The sequence below is a fragment of the Peromyscus maniculatus genome, chromosome 13, assembly GCF_049852395.1.
Source record: "Peromyscus maniculatus bairdii isolate BWxNUB_F1_BW_parent chromosome 13, HU_Pman_BW_mat_3.1, whole genome shotgun sequence".
Taxonomy (NCBI): domain Eukaryota; kingdom Metazoa; phylum Chordata; class Mammalia; order Rodentia; family Cricetidae; genus Peromyscus; species Peromyscus maniculatus.
In genome coordinates, this window is record NC_134864.1 from 54,446,269 (window position 1) to 54,463,691 (window position 17,423).

The following is a 17,423-nucleotide window of genomic DNA, read 5'->3' on the forward strand; positions in this document are numbered from 1 at the left end:
CAATTCCCAGAACCCACATGGCAGCTCACAGCTGTCTGTGACTCCAGTTCCGGGGGACCCAACACCCATGGCAAAACACCAATGCACATAAAATAAAAGTAAATAAAATTCAACTAGGCAGTGGGACCAAGTCCTGTGCTCATTGCATGAGCTGGCTGTTTGAAACCTAGAGCTTATGCAGGGACACTTGGCTCAGTCTGGGAGGAAGGGACTGGACCTGCCTGGACTGAGTCTACCAGGTTGATCACAGTCCTGGGGGAGGACTTGCCCTGGAGGAGGTGGGAATGGGGGTTAGACTGGGGGTAAGGGGAGGGAGTGGGAGGGGGGAGAATAGGGGAACCCGTGGCTGATATGTAGAACTGAATGGTATTGTAAAATAAAATAAAAAATAAATAAAATTAAATTAAATTTAAAAAAAGTAAATAAAATTAAAATAAAATAAAAAGAGAGAGAGAGCTGGTATGGGAGGTGGGGGGGGCTGAGAGGTCACAGTAAAACTCAGGTGGACTCGTTCCTACAGATTTCATTAATATTTATTCATGACTGTCACAGCGCCAGAATTATGAACAAATCTCTCTCAAGTCTACCTTACTGACTTTAGCTTTGTGATCTAGCAACAGGTCATTAAAAAATACAGATTTTGGACGTTTGTTGAATATTTGTCTCCAGTGTGCAACTTAACGGGGAAGCCAAGGGATTCCATTGAACTTCACTCTTCAGGAGAGCCGCGATAGCACTAGGAACAGCTCCGTGGAGAGCACTTTCCCGGCACACAGGAGGCCGTGGGCTCTCCAGCCTATAATAAAATAAAAAAAGCGAACGGCGATCAAGTAACCTAGCATTTAGAAATCTAGCGTCGGAAAACTCGTTTTCCCGATGAGTTATAATTTTAAAATTCAACTAAGCGTCCCTACTTACTTATTTGAAAGTTTCTTGAGAAAGAGCCACACGGGGCTTCTTTGCTCTCCCCAGCCCCCTTCCCAAGCGAAGCTCCTTTCTTGGCAAATAACAGACACGGGAGGAATTCTGGTCACCAAGCCCAAGTGGGGAGAAGACAGTCCTGGCGTGTGCAGGCTGCACACCCCAGCTGCACCATCAACTGCCTGGAGTGACTCGAGCCAAGCCATAAACAAAGGGCAAGCCTAGCCGCGCAGGACGCAACTTGATAGGAAACCAACAACCGTCCCCCAACATCACACCGTTTACACTTCTGCTTTTCAAAACACTCTCATTTTTCCCAGTCTTTGCCTTGGACTCTCTGTCGCTGGGTATATATGTCCCTTCCTGTGGATTCCTCAGGAAGCCTGTCCTAACGCCCTCAGGGTGGTAGATTCAATGCCAAAGCAAAGTGAAAAGTCGACCCCGCCACTTCAAATTGCCCGGACTCTAGCCCAGCTCTGGAAGCTACCAGACTGACCCTGTTTCTGGCTGTGCACGGTGACCCACGTCTTCAATCTCAGCTCATGGACAGCGGCAGGCAGATCTCTGGGTTTCCCCGCAAGCCGCGTTGACGTAGTGAGCTCCAGGCCAAGGCAGGGCTACATGATAAAACTGTCTCAAGAGCAGAACAAAACAAAAATCTTTTTTTTTTTTTTTCCTACCGGTGAGAGTGCTCCGTGAGCAGAGGCACTTGCCTCCCAGCCTGACGACCTGAGTTCAGTCCCCAGAACTCATGGCAGAAGTGGGAGAAAACCAGCTACAGGAAGTTATCCGTCAATGGGGCGCACATTGGATGCGCTTGTTCCTCGTTACTCCAGTATGGGGCAGGTTTACGGTTGCAGGAAGGCACTGGGTCTTGAGAAATGTAAAGGGAAACTACAGTTATTAGTTTTCCACCGCAGAGCCACCATTATTATGTCAGTCTCCACAGCTCGGCACCCTTTAATTTCCCTTAAGATTAAGATCGGTCTCGGTTTCACTACCATCATGTATTGAACAAGCACCAGAAATTTTCCAAGTCATAACTGGTATCTACCCAGAGATCAGCAGCTGTCTTTGACGCATCCGTCCCTCCGTCTCTACCTTTCTCTTCCCTTTTGCCAGGAACCCAAAATTCTTATACTGGACTACAACCTTTAGTCAACCTGTAAAGTGAGCCACCCGGTGTTCCTGGGAGTTGAGGGAGGAACAGAGCGGAAGTGGAAGCCGACGGAGTGTTACATACCAGATTAGGATGGGAGTTCGGAAACTCTGTCCTGGAGAACTGAGACAGGGCAAAGAGGTACTTCTGGGTGAGAAAACACGGCTAGTGCTCCTCCAGCTACATTGCTGAGTACAGTCCTTGCATAATGCCACCCTGCCTAGGATCCCCTGCCTTCTCTATGAAGAAAAAAAAATAGGATTTCAATCCTTACCTTTACATTAATATCTAGACATTCCTCTCCTTTCTCACGGTGGTGGTGGTGATCAAACCCCAAGTCCTTGTGTATGTTGTCTGCCTGAGACAAGGTCTCATTATGTAGTTCAGGCTGGCTTCAAACTCTGGAACTTCCTGCCACCCAGGTAGTGTGATTTCAAGCATGAGCCATCATGCCCGGATTCTCTTTCTTCTCGAAAAAGGAGTGTGGTTTCATTAAACAACACAAATACTTTTGTGTCCTTTTGAGTGCATTTTTAATTAACAAGAAATTAATTTCATGCTGCCATGACAAAATACCAGACCTAAAAGGTTTCGTGGGGCTGGAGAGCTGTCTCCCCAGTTAAGAGCACTGGCTGCTCTTTGCAGAGGACTGGGATTTGGTTCCCACCCCACACGCCCATGTGGTGATTCACAACCCCCTCAGCCACTCCAGTTCCAGAGGACTCAACACCTTCTTCTGACCTCCCCAAGTACCATGCACAATTATGATGCACATACATACATACATACATACATACATACAGGCAAAAACTCATATACAAGAAGTAAAAAATAAATATTTATAAATATTATTATCATTATTATTAACTTCACAGAGGAAAGAGATATTATGGCTCCCACTTCCAGATGTTTAGTAAGTCATGCTTGGCTTTATGTGAGGCACCACATGGTGGTGATGATGGTGATGGTGGTGATGGTGGTGGTGATTATAGTGATGGTGGTGGTGATGGTGGTGATGGTGGTGGTGATGGTAATGATGGTGATGGTGGTGGTGATGATGGTGATGATGGTGATGGTGGTGGTGGTGGTGGTGATGGTGGTGGTGGTGATGGTGATGATGGTGGTGGGGGCAGGTGATACAGGCTGCCCATCTCATGGCAGACAGGAAGTTGAGAAAACAAACACAGGAAAAAGCCAGGACAAGATATAGTCCCCAAGGAGCCGGGCAGTGGTGGTGCCTGCCTTTAATCCCAGTACTCGGGAGGCAGAGGCAGGCAGATCTCGGTGAGTTCGAGGCCAGCCTGGTCTCCAAAGCGAGTTCCAGGAAAGGCGCAAAGCTACACAGAGGAAACCCTGTCTCGAAAAACCAAAAAAAAAAAAAAATAGTCCCCAAGCACATGCCCCCAGTGACCTAGTTTTTGTTTGTTTGTTTGTTTTTTATTGTATACAGTGTTCTGCCTGCAGGCCAGAAGAGGGCACCAGATCTCACTACAGATGGTTGTGAGCCACCATGTGGGTGCTGGGAATTGAACTCAGGACCTCTGGAAGAGCAACCACTGCTCTTAAACTCTGAGTCATCTCTCCAACCCCTGACCTATTTTTTTGTTGTTGTTTTTATCAACTATTCTCTTTCCACTTTTAACTTCTCCACCTATATCATCGTATTTTGAATCTATCAAGTGGTAAAACTGTTGATCACATCGGAAAGATCTAATTCAGCCCCCAAAACCTCTCAGCGGGTAACCAGACTCCCAATACAGGAGTCTGTAAGGAGTATTTCATATTCAAAGTTTAGCAATGCTCATTTTTCACAGAAATCCAAATCTGACACAAATAGAACAAATAAATGTTGAAATGCAAATTTTCCAGCCGGGCAGTGGTGGTGGCAGTGGCGGCGGCGCACGCCATTAAGCCCAGCACACAGGAGGCAGAAGCAGGTGCCTGGTCTGCAGAGCAAGTTCCAGGACAGCCAGGGCTGTTATACAGAGAAACCCTACCTAGAAAAGGTAATATAATAATAATAACAATGATAATGACATAAAGAAAAGTTCCCCTAAATCCCAGCACCAGGGATGATGATACCAACAGCTGTACTTTGATGTTTATCTAGGACATTGCATTGATAAACTGAAAAAAGAGACTTGAGTGACCCTCAAACACAGGGGTCCCCAACCTGTGTGTCGTGGCCCCTGTGAGTGGTTGAACACCCCTTTCACAGGGGCCGCCTAGGATCATTGGAAAGCACGGATATTTACATTATGATTCATAACAGTAGCAAAATTACAGTTATGAAGCAGCAACGAAAGTAACTTTATGGTTGGGGGGTCACCACACCACGAGGAACTGTATTAAAGGGTCGCAGCGTTAGGAAGGCTGAGAACCACTGCTCTAGTAAATAATTTGGGGGAGAGGGTGTCGAGACAGAGGTTTGGCATATAACCCAAGCTGATCTCGCCCTCATGATCCACCTGCCTTAGCCGCCTCTGTGCTGAGGTGACAGCTGGGGCCACCACGTCTGGCTAAGGAGGTTGTTTTGACTGTGTCCCCAGCTGTGACTGTCAGAAGCGTACATAGAAAGACAGTCACAACATAAAACACGAATCCTAGCCGGGCAGCGGTGGCACACGCCTTTAATCCCAGCATTCAGGAGGCAGAGGCAGGCGGATCTCTGTGAGTTCGAGGCCAGCCTGGTCTACAGAGTGAGTTCCAGGACAGACCCCAAAGCTACACAGAGAAACCCTGTCTCAAAAAAAAAAAAAAAAAACAATAAATGAATAAATAAATAAGTAAATATAAAAATAAAAAGTCCTCCCACTACAGGGCCCAGGCAGATCACTGAATGGGCAGTCACAAGATTTGAGAATGGAGAAGGACGCTCAGTATTAGTCGGCAAAGGGACTGCAGACAGAGGGAGTTAAGCCCGGACTCTTCCGATGAGCCCGGATTTTCCCTCCCATCATGCAGTCCCCATGTGCACAGAGGTAGAACAAGTTATAGATGGACTAGGGCTGAGAAGAAAACCAGGTGTCTTCGTTCACGTGTGCTGTCATAACAAAATTTCTGGGACTGAGTAAGCTATACGCAACAGAAAATATTCCTCACAATTCTGGAGGCTGGGAAATCCAAGACCAGAGAACTGGCATATTCAGAGTCTGCCGAGGGTCCAGTTTCCATGTCCAAGATGGTGCCTAATGATGTATCCTCCCCAGGGAATGAACTCCGTGTCCTCTCGTGGACTGCAGAACGGGTGGAGGGCAATAAGGACTGGCAACTGCGTGTAGCCTTTGTGTTTGGTTTTGTTTTTTCGAGACAGGGTTTCTCTGTGTAGTCCTGCCTATCCTGGAACTTGCCTTGTAGACCAGGCTGGCCTTGAACTCAGAGATCCATCTGCCTCTGTCTTCCGAGTGTGGAATTAAAGGTGTGCTCCATCTGGTTATGTAGCCTCTTATATAAGGGCCTTGATTTAATTGACCAGGAGAAGTCTGAATCATCTAAATGTTTGAAGAGAGAAAGAGAGACTGAATCTTACTATATTACCTAGGCTGGCCTTGAACTCCTAGGATCAAGTGATTATCCCCCTACTCCCACTCCCAGTATATATGTGTGTGTGCATGTGCGTGTGCGTGCGTGCGTGCGTGCGTGCGTGCGTGTGTGTGTGTGTGTGTGTGTGTGTGTGTGTGTGTTTATATGTTTATGTGCTTGTACCCATGTGGGTACGAATGGACATGTGTGCATGTGGAGGACAGAGGTTGTCACTGGGTAAAAAGGAGCCTCTGGCTAATCCAGGAGCTCGTTGATTGGCTAGACTGGCTGACAGTCAGGCTTGCTCCTGGGGTCCTCCCGTCTGCACTTCCCAGTTCTGGAATCACAAGTGCATGCTATCCCACCCACCCCGGCTTTTTAACGGTTGCTGGGAAGCCAAACTCAGGTCCTCGTACTTTTGCGGCAGGCATTTTACTGATAGAGACATATACCGAGACATCTAATAAGTTCTGTTTCAATTTTTATTTTAAGTTTAATTGCGTCTGCGCTTGTGTGTGTGTATGTGGGCGCGCACGCACGCATGCATGAGTGCAAGTGCCCACGGGAGCTTGGGTATGGATACCCTGGAGTTACAAGTTGTTATAAGCCTCCTGGTGTGGACGCTAGAATCTAAAACTCATGTCCTCTGTAAGAGCAGTGCTCACACTATTGAGCCGTCCCCTCCAGCCCCTCTGTCATCATCTTTTTTTTTTTTTTTTTTTTTTTTTGGTTTTTCGAGACAGGGTTTCTCTGCGTAGCTTTGCGCCTTTCCTGGAGCTCACTTGGTAGCCCAGTGAGCTCCAGGAAAGCTGGCCTCGAACTCACAGAGATTCACCTGGCTCTGCCTCCCGAGTGCTGGGATTAAAGGCGTGCGCCACCACCGCCCGGCCATCTTTTTTTTTTTTTTTTTTTTAAGATTTATTTATTTATTTATTTATTATGTATACAATGTTCTGCCTGCATGTATCCCTGCAGGCCAGAAGAGGGCACCAAATCTCATTACAGATGACTGTGAGCCACCATGTGGTTGTGGGAATTGAACTCGGGACCTCTGGAAGAGCAGCCAGTGCTCTTAACCTCTGAGCCATCTCTCCAGTCCCTCTATCATCTTCTTAAAGGCCCTACTTTTGTATTCTACCATATTAGCTGTTAAGTTTCAACGTAAGAGTTCAGGAGGACATATTCAGGCCATAACAGCAGGCTCTTAATCTAAATACTTTGCTTTGTAATCTTGGGGAACTGCTTAATCTTGTAGACCTTGAAACCCTCATCCATGTAGAGGAGGTAAAGAGAGTTATGTCTATCCAACCTCTACAGCCCAAAAGTCCACTAATTTCCATTTTCTCCATTTCCAAGTTACCCATCCCCCCACACTGCGTCTCCTGGTTCCTGGTCATACTGCGGAGATCTTGAAGAGAAACACCTTTCTGTTAGGATTATACTAAATGAACAGTGTGGTTATTTTAGTAAAAAAAAAAATATGTAAATAAGTATGGAGCCAGAGGGCAGAGAGAAGAAATGTCATGTGGAGAGAAAGTCATACTTATGAAGCCAAAATCATCGAGAAGAGATCTTGGGACGTACTGATGGTTACATTTCTTCCTTGCGCTGCTCAACTCCAAGTTCAACGAGGACCTAAAAGGCCCTCACATCCCATCCATCCCCACGTCTCCATTTCGTGTAGCACTTCCTCTTTTTGTATGAAATCAAATACGTCCTCACCTCTTAGCCTTTGCAATCGCCAATCCCTCTGCCTGGAGTCCGTTTTCCCACATCGCCTGCCTTTCCTTTCTTCAGCCTCTGCTCAGGTAACACAGCATTGGAAGGCCTTTTCTGTTCACCCCATTTGTAAGGTCTTCATTATCTTATCCTGACTCTTTTTCTTCATATAATTCGACACAATAGAAAGTTATGTTGTGTTCCTTGGGGTTTGCCTCTCCCGTTAAAATGTACTCTCCAGAGGTTCTCAGTAAATACTATGGCATATCAAAAATGAAGAGCTTTGAAGCAATCAGCCTTAGCTTCCCAGCATTCCCCAGGGCAGTGGAGTTTATGGCAGCACTGAGAAGATTTAAGAGTGGAACAAATGCAAAAGAAGGCGTTGTTTTAAAAAAAAAATGGCCGGGCGTTGGTGGCGCACGCCTTTAATCCCAGCACTCGGGAGGCAGAGGCAGGCGGATCTCTGTGAGTTCGAGGCCAGCCTGGGCTACCAAGTGAGCTCCAGGAAAGGCGCAAAGCTACACAGAGAAACCCTGTCTCGAAAAACAAAAAAAAAAAAAAAAAAAAAAAAAAAAAAAAAAAAAAAAAAAAAAAATGATAAGCGGCGGCGCTGGTTACCGTGAGGAAAGGTCGCAAGCCAAAACAAAACCCAGTGTCAACTTTATTAAGAGAAGGGGAGGGGGCAAAAGAACCAGGCCTGGGAAGAAGCATGTGCAGGGGTGGGGTAGGGAGGAGAGAACAGAGGGGAGAGAGGAGGAGTCTGTGTCTGGTTTCTTAAGGATGCCAGTGCCCATGCACAGGGGAGCTTACGGAGTTGGTGCGCTGATGACGCAAGACAGACTTAGACTTGGCTACTGAGCTGCGCATGTGCGGTCATGCAGCTGGAGTGACGGCAGAATCCTAACAGAAGGCACAAGCACTATGAAGGCTACTTGCAAACCAATGTTTGCCCGTGTGGCTTCGTGGATGCTGGCAGGAGACATGAATCTCCGGTGTCAGGTGCCGAGGGCTTTTTTTTGCTTTGATCATAGAACATGGGATGCTCATCAGCACACTGAATAATTTTATTGTAGATATGACAGACAGGCTTGCTCCTGGGGTCCTCCCGTCTGCACCTCCCAATTCTGGAAGAGTCCAGCCTGAACACGGCCAGCAGAATAGACCAGGCCATGAGAGAAAAGAGGGGGAGAGCAAGGGAGGTCAAGAAGAGAGAGAGAGAGAAGAGGACCAAGAGAGCACACGGGAGCCAAGTGAGCCTGTAGCCAAAATGGCCGAGTTACAAGGACTAGGAAGCTGTACAGGTCTAGGGGAGGGGGCAGGGTGACAAGTGCTGGGAGGAGCCACAGGTACTGAACGAGACTTGTCCAGGGTTTCTTTGGGACCTGAAACATACTTGCTTTGGTTTCTTTTGATCTCAAGTTCCAGGGCTGAGGAGACAGCTCGGGGGTTAGGATCGTACCCTGCTCTTGCAGAGGCCCTAAGGTTGACTCCAGCACCCCCTAAGGTTGACTCCAGCACCCCCATCAGGCAGCTCACCACAGCCTGAAACTCCAGCTCCAGGGGATCCAACACCTCTGGTCTCATCCAGCAACTGCACTCACTTGCACGCACCCCTGTAGTTGGATTTTTCTTTGGGCCGCCAGCTCACAAATAACGACACAGAGACTTATTATTAATCATGAAAGCCCCTGGGTTCGGTCCTCAGCTCCGGTTAACCTCTACCTGCTTAGCTATTGGCCATTCAGCTCTTTATTAAACCAATCAGAAGGCGCCTTGGCAAAGACACATCTTCACAATATAAACAAATATCCCACAACATCTACCTATCTATTTATTTATTTATTTATTTATTTATTTATTGGTTTTTCAAGAAAGAATTTCTCTGTGTAGTTTCGGTGTCTGTCCTAGATCTTGTTCTGTAGACCAGGCTGGCCTCGAACTCACAGAGAAACTGCCTGGCTCTGCCTCCCGAGTGCTGGGATTAAAGGCGTGAGCCACTGTCACCCGGCAACATTTACCCCTTTTTGTCTAAATAAAAAGGAAAGGTTTTAACTCTAACAAACCCCTGCACACAGAGAAGTAAAAATAAAACAAATTTTTTTTAAAAAAAAGAATAAAGTGTCTCAGGAGATATGTGATTTTCTTTCATTTGTGTATTTAAACATTTTCCTTAAAATGAGAGGATGTCAGCAGGGCATGGTGTCACATGCCTTTAGTCCCAGCACTCGGGAGGCAGAGCCAGGTGGATTCTGTATAATATTTGGAGAACCAGCCTCAATATTATACATCCCAGGGGCTCAGGAGAGAGAACTACTAACGGCGAGGACTATTTTCAGGAAATAGAATCTCAGCACACTGAGCTCTATCATCCACTTGTTTTAATTCCTCTGGCATAACATCCTTTATACACAGCTTCAGTTCTGTTCTCATGTCTAGCTCCTTTCTTGCCTGATATCTCTATATTTCTCTACTGTCCCCTCTAGGTTCTATCTTAATTTCTTCATCTAGTTCTGTCCCTTCTAGGTTCTCATCCATCTAGTTCTTTCCCCTATCAGCTCCTCTCCCATCTCCTTCTCTAACCGTATCTCATTCTTCCTCATCTTGTTTTTCCCCCATCTGTCTCTTTCTCATCTTCCATCTCGTTCCTCTAGTCCTCTCTTCTAGCCCTTCAATCTAGTTCTTCCCCATCTCAGTTTGTTCCTCTCAAGTTCTTACCCATCTAGTTCTTCCATTCTCTTTTCTCTTCTCTGTCCTGTGCCCTGGAAGTCCCGGTATATAAAGGGAGGGTCTGAGCTAAATTGTGTAAAGCTATTAATTAACGTCCACCTCTCCTTGTAGAATTTACCGTAAATCAGGAGACTTGCATGTGGGCTGTTATCATTGTTAGTCCACCTGGGACTAACAATGGGCGCCCACCTGGGTGGTGTTTCCTGTAGTCCTTGAAAGTGGCTAAGGGAGATAATCTGATTCCAGAGAAAGCCTTTCCTGAGGCTCTTCTCCAAATACCTGGAATGTGTATGTCCAGAGAGTGATCAGTCCACACTGTTAGCCCTTCTTAGGGGAAAGTCAATTGGGAAAACTATGAAGGCACACATGATTTTCATAACAGAAGACAGCTGATATATAACAAGCCAAGTAACACCAAAAACTCCTTGGGATTTGGCTTCCTCTGGAGGAATTCCCTGATTCCTCCAGGTAGTGACTTTGCCATAACCAGCTGAGTTCTTACGATATTCCTGCGGCTCGCAGCAGTGGATCTCTGTGAGTTTGAGTCCAGCCTGGGCTACACAGTGCCAGCCAGATGGCTCAGTTGGTAAAGGCACTGGATGCCAGATGAGGCAAGTGTGACAGCCTGGGGTGGAAGGAGAGAGTCCACAAGGTCGTCCTCTGACGTCTGCGCGCACGGCGTGGGCACCCCTACACACGGAGAGAGGAGAAAGGAAGGAGAGAAGAGACCACTATCACTCCTTTATTCGTAATAACTGTGCCCATACCATAATATGTTAACCACGAGGAAACCCGATGAGAGAGGCCTATGGACCTGTATTACATTCATACATTTTCTGTAACTGTATTACTATTCCAAAATAAAAGATTAAAAAAAAAAAAAAAGAATCATAGAAAATGGGAGAAAGAATGAATCTTTCACCGCCGGCTGGAGCATTCACTTTAAAATATTAATCCTCCTTGAAAGTGTTCTAACTAGAGGTAAGGAGGCCAGGAGGGTGAGGAGCCCTCAGAAATGATCCCTTAACTCTATACAACTCCCTGGCTTAGGGCAGAACACATTAGCATTTGGTGAAAGGAACGGAACGTTCAGGAAGAAAACCTTAAACAGCTCCCATAGGCAACGTAAGGACCTGCCCGTCCTTGCCTGTGGCTTTATTCATCCGTCCCTGTTTTCTGATAGAAGCTGGGATCTGACATCTGAAAGAACATTTTCCCACTGATTTCCCATGCTAGCCTGGGGCCTCCCAGAACCAGGGGGGGAGCCTTCAAGCAGAGCTCTGAACTCAGGGAAGGCCCCCAAGAGCACGATTATGCTCAACAGCTTCCTGCCTGATTTCCCTTCCTCCGCTTGGCCGCACAAGCACAAAGTCCTAAAGATAAAAGGCTTCCATTAATACCAAACCAACGGAAGCCGAAGAGATTTTTTTACTGTGGTTAGGTCATAACTACAATTTCTCTTTTCTGTGTCTCTTTTTCCTACCTCCCTCCCTTCCTTTCTTCCCTCCTTCCTTCCTTTCTAACTTTTTTTTTTTTTATCCATTCCTCATCCTCTTCTTCAAATGTGCTTACAGTCAGGATTTGGGGCTATTTGACAGAATTTATATTCTAGAAGTGCAGCTTTAGACACAATTTTTAGTGTTTCCGAGATGAGTAGAAGAAAGTACCTTAAAGCCTGGCAGCTTCCTTTCCGAGGGAGGGAGGGCCAGAAGCAATAGAAACAGTCTTTTCTCCTATCCTCTCCTATTCAACATTACTGTTGTGCACTTCACTGGTCCCCGTGGTGGCAGTTACGGCTCCCTAGAGGAACACAACCGATAAAATGACCGTATATCAAAACAGTGATTGTTAGGCTGGCTTCCACAGCACGGTCTGGGTAATCCAACAAAGACGGTCTTCACACCGGAGAGGCCAGAACCGGTAGCTCCTCAGGCCTCCAGGCTGGACGCCTCAGCTAAGCAGGCACTCTGCCAACTGGGCTCCCTCGCCAGCCCTTCTCAGACTGATCTCGGGAAGCCTTCTCTTGGAGGTTTGCGACCTGCTGGAGGAGGCGGGCAGATGTGGCTGGGTAAATCAACAGCTGCATCCTTGAGCAGTTTCAGGTAGAGGGATGTGGTTGATGTTAGAGAGGCGGTCCGGAGGCCGGCCTGAGGAAGTGCTGCAGAAGGTGGACCCCGTGAGCTGGATAAAGAACAGCCAAGCATCCACTGACACAGAGGTTTCCTGAGAAAAGAGCCACTGTCTGATTTTGTCATTGTGGGAACGTCACAGAGTGTAGTTATAAGCCTAGATGGTGCGGCTCGGCACACACCCGGGGTACATGGGAAAGCCTATTGTCCCCAGGCAACAAACCTGTACGTCTGGTTTCTCTGCTCACAGCTTTAAGTATCTAAAGATCCAAGCATATCTAAACAAGACCGGCACAGCCAAATCCAGGCGTGGTCACACACACACACACACACACACACACACACACACACACACACACACGCCCGCACGCCCGCAGTCCCAGCACTGAGGCAGCGGAGGCAGGAGGAGAGTGAATTCAGGGTAAGTGTAGAGGACACAGCAACACCTTGTCTGAAAACAAGAAAGAAAAGCAGAGAAAAAGAAGGAAAGTTCAAGTGGAAGCAGGATGTGAAACCCGGGTGTGGCGGTTCGTGCCAGTAACCCCGATGGGAGGGAGAAGGATCAGGAGTTCAAAATCTCCACAAAAATCTAAACCAGACATTAGGCAACAGCTTCGCAACTCCATTCCCCCCACACACACATACACACACACACACACACACACACACACACACACACACACACACACACTGCTGAGCATCAAATCCAGGGCCTGCACAGGTCCACTCAACTGTGTTCCCACCACATTGTCCCTGTCTGGCAGGCCCCAAGCCTGGATGAATTTCACTCTGTTTTCCCGGTACCCACCACACTCAGGCTGTCAATAGAGATCCACCCCTGGGCAGGCAGTGCTTTTCTGGATTCAGGGGTACAGGCCCTCCACAGTGGTTACTTCCCATCTCCCTCTCACCCCCTGGCCTGCCTCAGCAGGTGACCTCAGGCTTTCTACAGAACACAGAATCAACTCCCAGGAACAGGGGGTAAATGCAGCCCATCCCCTAACTCCCACATCTGCTAACATGCGATTTCCTTTTCTGAGTCCAGTCTTTGCTTCTGGACCCTGGGTTTCCTTCTCACCTGTCTTCTCTGTGAGCTTGTACTGTGAGTAAGGCCAGGCCATGGAACAAGGTTCCCTCGTCTCACCTTCCAGAGGCTCTTTCCCTTGGCATGTCAACACACACACACACACACACACACACACACACACACGCACACGCACACGCACACGCACACGCACACGCACACACACCACTCCCTCCCAACTAAACCAGAACATCAGGGCTGGAGAGATGGCTCAGCGGTTAAGAGCACTGACTGTTCTTCCAGAGGTCCTGAGTTCAATTCCCAGCACCCACATGGTGGCTCACAGCCATCTGTAATGAGATCTGGCGCCCTCTTCTGGCTGGCAGTCATATATGCTGTATACATAATAAAAAAAAAAAAAAAAAAAAAACCAGAACATCAACAGCAGAGACCTCCTCCTCTCTCCCACTTTCTCCCCCCTTTCGCCACCCCAGCTGCAGACTAGCTGTCTTCCTCTTGGAGTTTTCCTCTCTCCTTTTTACAAGGCTTCCTTCCCTCCATCCAGAGCGTTCACTAAGCCAGCCATAGTGACGTTTGCCTATAATCCTAGCACCTGGGTGCCTGGGGCAGGAGGACTGCATGAGTTTAAGGTTAGCATGAGCTATCCAGCAAGACCTTATCTCAAAAAGGGAAAAAAGAAAAAGCCAGATGTGGCGGTACATGGCTGTGATCCTAGCCCTTCAGGGGCAGTAGCAGGAGAAGGCCTTTAAGTTTAAGGCTAGTCCCATCTACAGAGGGAATTCCAGGCCAAGAAGTCCTGTCTATACAGGGAGTTCCAGGCAGGCCACATCTCATAGCGAGACCCTGTTTCAAAACCAATGAAACCAGATAGAATGCTCATCTTTAATTACCTCCCTTCTCTTGTCAAATGTCCATTTACTCAGGTATCACTCATAAATCACTAGAAAAGCAAAAAGAAAAGGAGAATTATAGTGGCTCAATTTATTCCCTTGAGGAATTTCTTTTTTCTCCCCCCCCCCCCACGAGATAGGATTTCTCTGTGTAACTACCCTGGCTGTCCTGCAACCCACTCTGTAGACCAGGCGGGCCTTGAACTCACAGAGATCCATCTGCCTCTATCTCCTGAGTGCTGGGATTAAAGGTGCATACCATGATGTCGAGCCACAAACTTGTCTTTATGTCAAAAAAAAAAAAAAAGGCAGTAAAAATTTAAGGTCTTCTGTCATGTAACTATAGAATTAGAGATTCAAATTATGTAACATTGTCATTTGAATTTGGTTCAAAAATTGATTCCAGTTAAAAAAAAAAAAATCCCTGTAGGACTGGAGAGATGGCTCAGAGGTTAAGAGAACAGGCTGTTCTTCCAGAGATCCTGAATTCAATTCCCAGCAACTACATGGTGGCTCACGACCATCTCTAGTGGGATCTGATGCCCTCTTCTGGCATAAAGTTGTACATGCAGATAGAGCACTCATATAAAATAAATCTTAAAAAAAAAAATTTCTGTAGCTGGGCAGTGATGGCATACATCTTTAATCTCAGCACTTGGGAGGCAGAGACAGGCAGATCTCTGAGTTCAAGGCCAGCCTGGTCTACAGAGGGAGTCCAGACAGCTATGGCTACACAGAGAAACCCTGTCTGGAAAAACAAAAAATTAAAAAACACCAAAGTAAAACAAAACAAAAACATGGGAAGGAGTTCACCCTGACATTCTCTGACTTAGTTGATCCTCTTCTATGTGTTTCTATGGGTCTGACCCTTCCCAGGACATCATCACCTGTATCTTGTTAAAGCTACTCAAGAACCATTTGCTTTCTCCCCTTATACTCCACAGACTTTAGTTTTCTTTGTGGATACGTGTTTGTGTGTTTTTTGTTGTATGTGCATGTTCACTTGCAGGGGTTTGCATGCACACATGTGGAAGTGTGTGGAGACCAGAAGTTGATGCTGAGTGCCTTCCTCAATGGCTCGCCACCTTATCCTTTCTCCTCTTTCTTTCTTCTTCTTTCTTTCTTTCTTTCTTTCTTTCTTTCTTTCTTTCTTTCTTTCTTTCTTTCTTTCTTTCTTTCTTTCTTTCTTTCTTTCTCTCTCTCTCTCCCTTCCTTCATTCATTCATTCATTCCTCTCTCTTCTTTCTTTCTCTCTCTTTTCTTCCTTTCTTTTTTTCTTCCTTTCTTTAAGATTTTATTTTTTGGACTGGAGAGATGACTCAGCGGTTAAGAACACAGGGTTGTCCTTCCAGAGATTCTGAGTTCAATTCCCAGCACCCACATGGCGGCTCACAACCATCTGTAATGAGATCTGGTGCCCTCTTCTGACCTGCAGGTATACATGCAGGCAGAATACTGTATACATAAGAGAGAGGGAGGAAGCCGGGCGGTGGTGGCGCACGCCTTTAATCCCAGCACTCGGGAGGCAGAGCCAGGAGGATCTCTGTGAGTTCGAGGCCAGCCTGGGCTACCAAGTGAGTCCCAGGAAAGGCGCAAAGCTACGCAGAGAAACCCTGTCTCGAAAAAGCAAAAAAAAAAAAAAAAAAAAAAAAAAAAAGAGAGAGGGAGGATGCCGGGTGGTGGCGGCGGCGGCGGCGGCGGCGGCGGCGGCGGCGCACACCTTTAATCCCAGCACTTGGGAAGCAGAGGCAGGTGAATCTCTGTGAGTTCGAGGCCAGGCTGGTCTACAGAGGGAGTTGCAGGACAGCCGGGGCTACACAGAGAAACCCTGTCTCAGAAAACCAACAAACGGGCTGGAGAGACGACTCAGAGGTTAAGAGCACTGACTGCTCTCCCAGACGTCCTGAGTTCAATTCCCAGCAACCACATGGTGGCTCACAACCATCTGTAATGAGATCTGGTGCCCTCTTCTGGCCTGCAGGTCAACATGCTGTATACATAATAAATAAATAAATCTTTAAAAAAAAAAAAAAAGAAAACCAACAAACAAGAAGAAAGATTTTATTTTTACTTAATGTGCATGGGTACTTACCTGCATGCATGTTAGTGAACCACATATGTACAGAGCCCATGGGATCCAGAAGAGGGCCATATGCATGCTAGGCAAATGAACTGCATCTCTAGCTCCAGCCTCTAGTTCAGGTGAAAGAAAAAAATATTCCTAACAGGTTTTGTGCAATACTACTGATCCACAAACAACATTTTGGAAGGCATATAAATCAGCTGGGTTGTGGTTTGAAAGAGGTCCTGTTTGTATGGTAGAAAACTGACTGACCTTCCTCTAGATACCCATAAGTCCGTCCCTTCTAAGCCTGGATGCTGTGGTTTTACCCATGGGCTCCAGCCAGTCGCCTGCACATGGCTGAAAGGAAAAGAAGGCTGTGACTTGGCAAGATGTTAAAGTCTTGCCACACCCCCCACACCCCTCGAAGCTGAGATTCCTGGAAGTCAAAGAAAGGGTTTTCTCCAGAACACAATTACAGTAATGCTCTGGCCAGCCAGTCCCCGGGTTTCACGGGGTGGGAGGACATCTGTGATTTGGGATGTGGAAAGAAAACCCAGTTCCAAGAATTGATGAGAGATTAAGAAAAACTAAGGAGCAAGCAAAACAGATCTACCAGTGAAGGTTCTTGCTATGAAGCCTGGCAACCGAGTTGAGCCTCAGGACCCCAATAAAGGTAGAAGGTGAAAACAACTCCACAAAGTTCTCTTCTGACCACTGCACATCCACTGAGCCGGGTGCACCCCAACACGCAGCCACACAGTAGTGATGGGCATTCGAGTTAGGACAGGAAGATCATTTAAAGTCAAGTCATATTATCAAATATCTTTGAGCCAGGTGGTGGGGCACACCTTTAATCCCAGCCCCCTGGAGCCAGAGGCAGGCAGGCAGTTCTCCGAGAGCTCCAAGCCAGCCTGGCCTACAGAGTGAGTTCCAGGGCAGCCAGGACTACCAGAGAAACCCTGTCTCCAAAAAAGAAAGAAAGAACAATCAGGTCGTGTTATGTGCGGTCGGCATTTCACAGCCTACTGTTCGCAGTGTGTGAAAAGAGTGAGAGTTAGAGAGGCAGCTCTGTCTCGCGATTCTTCCGCTGTCAAGTGAGGATGAGGCCCAGTAACTTCAGATCCGCGGTGACTTCCGTTCTGGAGGATAAATGGTGGTTTCGGAGAACGCAGTCATGCTCCGGGAGGCAACTGGTCTAACAAACCATGCTTTTTCCTACTCTTTGCAATCCATTTTGTTTCTCACC

At 47.0% G+C, this 17,423-nt stretch overlaps 1 protein-coding gene and 1 long non-coding RNA gene across 3 annotated transcripts in view; one reads left to right on the forward strand and one right to left on the reverse strand.

The window, feature by feature from the left end:
• Window positions 1-17,423, forward strand: part of Sumo1 (small ubiquitin like modifier 1) — a 147,329-nt gene that overhangs the window by 46,208 nt on the left and 83,698 nt on the right. The gene's annotated exons all lie outside the window — the stretch shown is intronic.
• On the reverse strand, window positions 516-13,339 carry LOC143268320 (uncharacterized). 2 transcript variants are annotated; one of them, XR_013044139.1, is made up of 3 exons: window positions 13,256-13,339; window positions 1,418-2,546; window positions 516-796 (listed from the first exon to the last, which is right to left on the reverse strand). It is a non-coding gene; the product is annotated as an uncharacterized LOC143268320 (long non-coding RNA). The 2 variants fall into 2 exon arrangements; XR_013044138.1 differs by having other exon boundaries at window positions 516-2,546.